Below are 5,625 nucleotides of genomic sequence, written 5' to 3'. Positions count from 1 at the left end.
CCTGCTGATTTTCCTGCTGTTAACTTCTAGAAAAGAGAGGGATTTTGTGGATTGCAGGGAGACTCCCTGGCTGGTTCCCAGCTCTGCTGCCACTCAGTGCCAGGGTCTTTCACAGCAGTTACCAGCACTGGGAGAGATTGTTTATGAATAGATAAACCTGGGACCCATCCCCTTGAAGCAGTTCTCTGCTGACAGGCATCCTTCAGCTGGGCAGAGCATCCACTGCTGTCTGAAGTCAGAGGTTTTGGATGTTTATTGGACAGTAGAGGCTGTACAGCCCACTCCACCCAGAATCTCTCTCATTTTTTGCTAGTATGTAGAAAGGAGTTTTTGGAAGGTCAGTGCTTTTCAACCTGGGCTGAAAGGCCCTAAAGTGGAGAAATAACACCAAGTTATCCAAGAGTTTATCTCAGAAAGTGTTCAAGTGAAAAGCACCTTTGTAGGAGTTCAGCTTTATGCCAAAATGGTTTATTTTGGTGTAATCCCTTAAGAAGGGTTCAGGCAGAAGAGTCCAGTCTTGCATTTAAGTCTTCAGCAGCAGCAGCCGCCTAACCAAGCCAGGTTCCTTTCTGAAAGCTGAAATGTCTCCTCTTCGAATGATCCAGCACAAATGAAACATGGGCTGACTAGAACCCACACCATTACCTTCTAATTTAGAAGGCAGTTCCTGTTTCAGCAGCATGTTAAATAGTCTGTGACTTTCCTGAGTTCCTTTTCTGCTTCCATCTGCCCTGTCCCCACGCAGTGACCCCGCCGCACGCTGACCTGACGCCGGGCGCATTTGATTTGGCACAAAGCATGGACAATGATGGGTCCTCACCTAAGAAATAAGCAAAAACCTTTGGACACAAATGACACCTCCTTTTGTTTTTGTAGTGTACCATGGTGTCATTTCCTGTGAATGTGGTCAGATCTTTTTGTTGGTTTTGGTTTGTTTCTCCCCCCGTCTTTTTTGTGGGGTGGGTAGGGTGGGGGGTTAAAGCCATAGGAAGAAAAATGTGATGTACGTGTCCAGTCTGTACTTTTTTGTTTTTGTTTTGCAAGAAGAGTTGAAAAATATTTTTGATAATGAGTAAATGGTGGAAAATGCTTCTTAGTATTCTTGTCTTTATTTGCCAACCCAAGTACCCAAGATCTGTGTTTTTTAGCCCTCATGAGATTTAACGATGTCCTATTAAAATGTATTTAGTTAAACTTGTATGTGATTTTTGTGTTGACCCAAAAGGATCCTGCCAGTTTCTAATTTGGTGGTTTGATCGTGACCTACTAATGTAAATCTGTTTATTAGTCCACTACGTGTAAGAAAAGTAGCCAAACCAGAGTCTGATTTAAGGGGAGTGAACTGCACAGCACGGGTTGTTTCTGAATGCTTTTGCAGAGCTGTTAAGTTTTGCTGAGATTGTTGATGGTACATTTATTAGGACTTTTATTCAATTAAATACATAGTACCTTTTTCTCCAGAAATGTGGGGAGTACTTGGAATCTTTACTATCTCACTGCTGCATTAATATGGTACCAAAAGTTGGAGAATTTAGGTCAAGCATGTTTTGGAACTGTCGACAGGAGAGCCCTGATCATTCATGTAAAACTGCAAATGGTAGATTCAGGTTGTTTCTAAAAACATTTCCTTTATGCTGCCACGTTCTTGAAATGTGTATTAAAATTCAAATTGATTTAATAAATGTTAGTTTTCTAATTCTATTTTGCAACTGCTAAGGGCATCAGTGTGGCATATGTTGAACTTATTGTCTAAATACCACTTAGTCTGTTGATGACTAATTCTGTAATTGTTTAAATTAGGGTTGGCTTGGTTTGGTTTCCTTAACCTCCTGGCTAGTTGTTCTTGAATAAGCTGAGCAGTGGGAAGGATTCTACCGTTGCTGAAAATAATTGCAGGGGTTCTAGTTTGTGAAGCGTGAGTTAGAGCAACAGGAGCAGCATCTTCTGGGACTTCCCAGAGCTGGTTGTAGTCAAAGAGACTGGGAGTGAAACCTCAGTCCTAGGCAGCCTCAGCCAGGCCTCGCTCCTGACCAGCCCTGTGCAGGGAAGGACTGGTGGAGCAGAGTTTTGATGGTATTTCAATATGTAGTGGTACAAAATGAGTGTGGTGCTTTTGACCATCCTGACCTGACCATGTGGAAGATGCTCTTTCAAGAAAGAGAAGACATCTACACTGCCATTTTGAGTGGAAAGGCTCTTTCCATGTATCATACCTCAGTGAAATTACTGGTTGGGATTAAATCTTGGAGGGAAGGGGGGCATGGAAGCAAAACTGGAGTTGAACACTTGGTTATGTTCACCTCATGGTTCTTCCAGCAGTTTGTTCATGTAGGTGATGTTCCCACTCCCTGCCCAATCCCATGGCACTGCCTGGGAACAGCAAGCTGGCCACAGACTCTTCTGTTTCTGCTGAACTCCTGCAGATGTTCCTGTACATACATATGAGGTTTAAAACATTGTCAGCAAGGGAGGAGGCAGGTACCAGATGCCTTCTGCTGCAGCTGCCTCCATCTGTGTCGTCATCACCCCTCAGAGCCTGCCCCCCTGCAAGCACCATCCAATTCTGCAGTCACAAGCCTGTGGGGTTCCAGTGCAGCGCCAGGCTGACCTGCAGCCCGAGCAGCCTGGTCCCCAGGGCAGGTCCTGCTGGCCCTGCACCCAACTGCTCAGCCCATGGAGCTGCCACTTGAAACCACCAGGCAGACGTGGCACGAGTTGTGCAAAGATTCTGGTGTGGTCCAGAACAAAAGCATATTTTTACTGCATGCAAGAAGCACACACCCTAAGCCATGGTTTATGTATTTGATTTTCAGACAGATGATGTTTCTAAGTAAGGTTTTGGTTGCTGACCAACCCCCTGACAAGTGCAAGGACAAATGAGCAGCTCTGTAAGCTACAGCCTCCCAGGTACATGGCACAGCTAGTGAAATTCCCTCTGAAGCAGCACTGGTGACCTCACAAGCACATCTTGTTTGGTCTTAACGAGTTCACTTCTCAAAGTGAAAACCCTCTGGTGTTCCAAAGACACCCAGAGGTCCCCACCAAAAAGTGCTACATCCAGGTTTGGGGAACACTGAGCTGTCAGTCTCACAGATGAGGCCATAAGAGAACACAGTGATTCTGCTGGAATTAAGTGTGTAAGTGACAATGGAAAAGTCATTGCTTTGTTTTCCTTTTTTTAAAAATTTTTCCTTCCACTTGCAGAAGATCCAGGAGATGTTAAAAGTGAGGGAGTGTGGCATTTTGTTCAGTCAGCACACAGATAGTGCTCCATGTTGAGGATGAAGATGTGAGGCACGTAAGTGGTAGAACTGCTTCTCTTAGGGGGCTGGACTTGATCTCCAGAGGTCCCTTCTTACCCCCAAAATTCTGTGATTCTTCCTTAGTATGTTTGAGAGGAAAGCCTGGAATTCTGCCTCTGGCAGGCTTGCTGACAGCACTGGTGGCCTGAGCAGGAAAGGAGATTCTGGGACAGCAGCTGGAGATGAAGTGAACAAAGACTCTCCTCGCCCCCCCCAATTCAGGTTTACCTTTTAAATTTAAAAGCCCTTTATTTGCCAAAAAAAGAAGAAAACACAAAAACACAATGATAAAACCACGCCAGCACAAAATGTTTCCCAGCTACTTTTACAAAGTCTGAGCACATTGTTAAATCCTGAGTTCCCAGGCCCCTCAGGTGGTGCCAGGGAGCTCAGAGGAGCACCAGGCAGCTCTGGTCACCTGCTCCTTCCAGCAGCTCTGCCCAGGTTCCATCCTGGCTGCACAGCCCCACATGCTGAGCTAAAGCTCCGTGCTCCAAACAGCCACACCATATCACACTGAAGCTTCAGTTCCCTCTTTTTTTATTTTGGCCTTTCAGGCACATTCTGCTGCAGGCACTAAGCACAGTACCCTGGTTAGAGTATCTCCAGCCAGCTGCTTCACTCCTTAGCTGAGGAGACAGGAATTGTTCTGCCCTCCTTGCCATTCTGAGCTGCCCCGGGGGTGGCAGGAGAGCAGCCCTGGCAGGGCTGGGGCTTTGACATCAACTGTCAGGGAGCAGCTACTGGTCAGGTTTTAGAAGAAGAAGAAAAATAAAAATGCAGGCAGTACCATTCCAACAGTAATTGTCTTGGGTGCATCAGAGCATATCACCCATCTTGGTACAGCAGGGACAGAACATGTGGGAACATAAAAACAAAAAGGAAGGGTTTTGCAAGGACACAGGATTTAATTTTGAGAGACAAAAGCAGCCTGGAGAGAGCAAAGAAACACAAATGTTTTGGGTTTTTTGTGTTGTTTTTTTTTCCAATCATGCACAACTGAATTTTACTCACTTCTCTGCTTGCTTGTAAAGAAAAAGGAATCCAGCTCATGAGAGACTCAAGTCTGAGGTGGATTTACAATGAAAAACACATGCTCTGTCTTAAAGGTAACTCATGATTTTGAGGGGCAAGTAAGTCATGGTTTGTGATTGGGCAAGACTGGCAGCATTAGAGAGCTGGCTTTGGACACATTCTGCTTTTTGTGGAAAAAGTACCTGCTGTCTGTACCTGTAGTATCCAATAGTCTGACATCTATAGTCCATGTTAAGATGTGTAATTAGGGTTATTTTTCTTGTTACCTGCTTTATGGTGCCCGTTTATTAACTCACGTTCTCAGCCTCTCAAATTTACCAACAGGAATGTGTTCCCTTTTCTGTGAACATCTGAAGTGGCAGGGACAGCTGGAGATGGGAGGCGAAGTCAGAGCAAAGGGGACTCCTCCAAGTTCCCTGGGCTGTCATTCCTGGGTGGCTTCATTCCAGAGAGCCTGCTGACCTGGCTGGTGCTGCTGCAGCTGAGCAGGCTCTGCGTCTGTGCTCAAAAACATCCTTGTCCTCTTATGTTTTGACTGCCCCAGAAAGCAAAAGGTAAGGACAGGAGTTCCCCAATTTATCTTGCTTACACTCTGCAGATGTAGAAACCTTCCATCCAGAGGGGGTGTGAACTGGCCTGTCACAAACAGGGTGCAGAACACTCCCTGTGCTAATTAATCTCTGGCTGCTGAATTGTGGTTATTTTCAAATATATTAGAGTGAATGGATTTCTACTCCAGGAGTAAATAATAGAAGTTGCTGCAGAGTCTGTAACATGGTGCTGGCACTGGCTTCTGCAGCTGGTCCTTGTGTTCATGTACAAGCCAAAGCATTTGCTGTCAGTTGGTTTTGTTTTTGCCCCTGTGATCAGCTTGTTGTGCTGACCTGCTGTGAAGCATGGATGGGTTTGGGGGGCAAAAGGCTCAGCTGAGGAGCTATGAGCTTCTGTCTCAATTTGTTGAAGCCAAACTTTGAAAAGGTGGTATTTTTTTTTACCAGGCTCAGGACACTGCCTGCTTCAAAAAAGGCATCACCAGTTCAGGCAGACAGGCAGGGCTGGACTGACTTGAGAGTTACAACCCCACACTGCAAAAGAGAGATGAGCAGAAGGGTGACCCATCCTGAAGGTGGGTGATAGGAGCCAGCAGGACCCAGCCAGCCCAGAAGGGCCAAACCAGGGTGCCAGCCCTTCCCAGCCCCCCTGGCTGTGTCTGCAGCCCCACCTGGCTGGGCAGCAGGCTCTGGCTCAGCCTCTAGCTCTTTCCTGGTCACCCGCTCCATCCAGACTC

The sequence above is a fragment of the Chaetura pelagica genome, unplaced genomic scaffold (genome assembly GCF_000747805.2).
Source record: "Chaetura pelagica isolate M959 unplaced genomic scaffold, ChaPel_1.0 scaffold192, whole genome shotgun sequence".
NCBI classification, from domain to species: domain Eukaryota; kingdom Metazoa; phylum Chordata; class Aves; order Apodiformes; family Apodidae; genus Chaetura; species Chaetura pelagica.
This window is presented reverse-complemented; position numbering follows the sequence as displayed.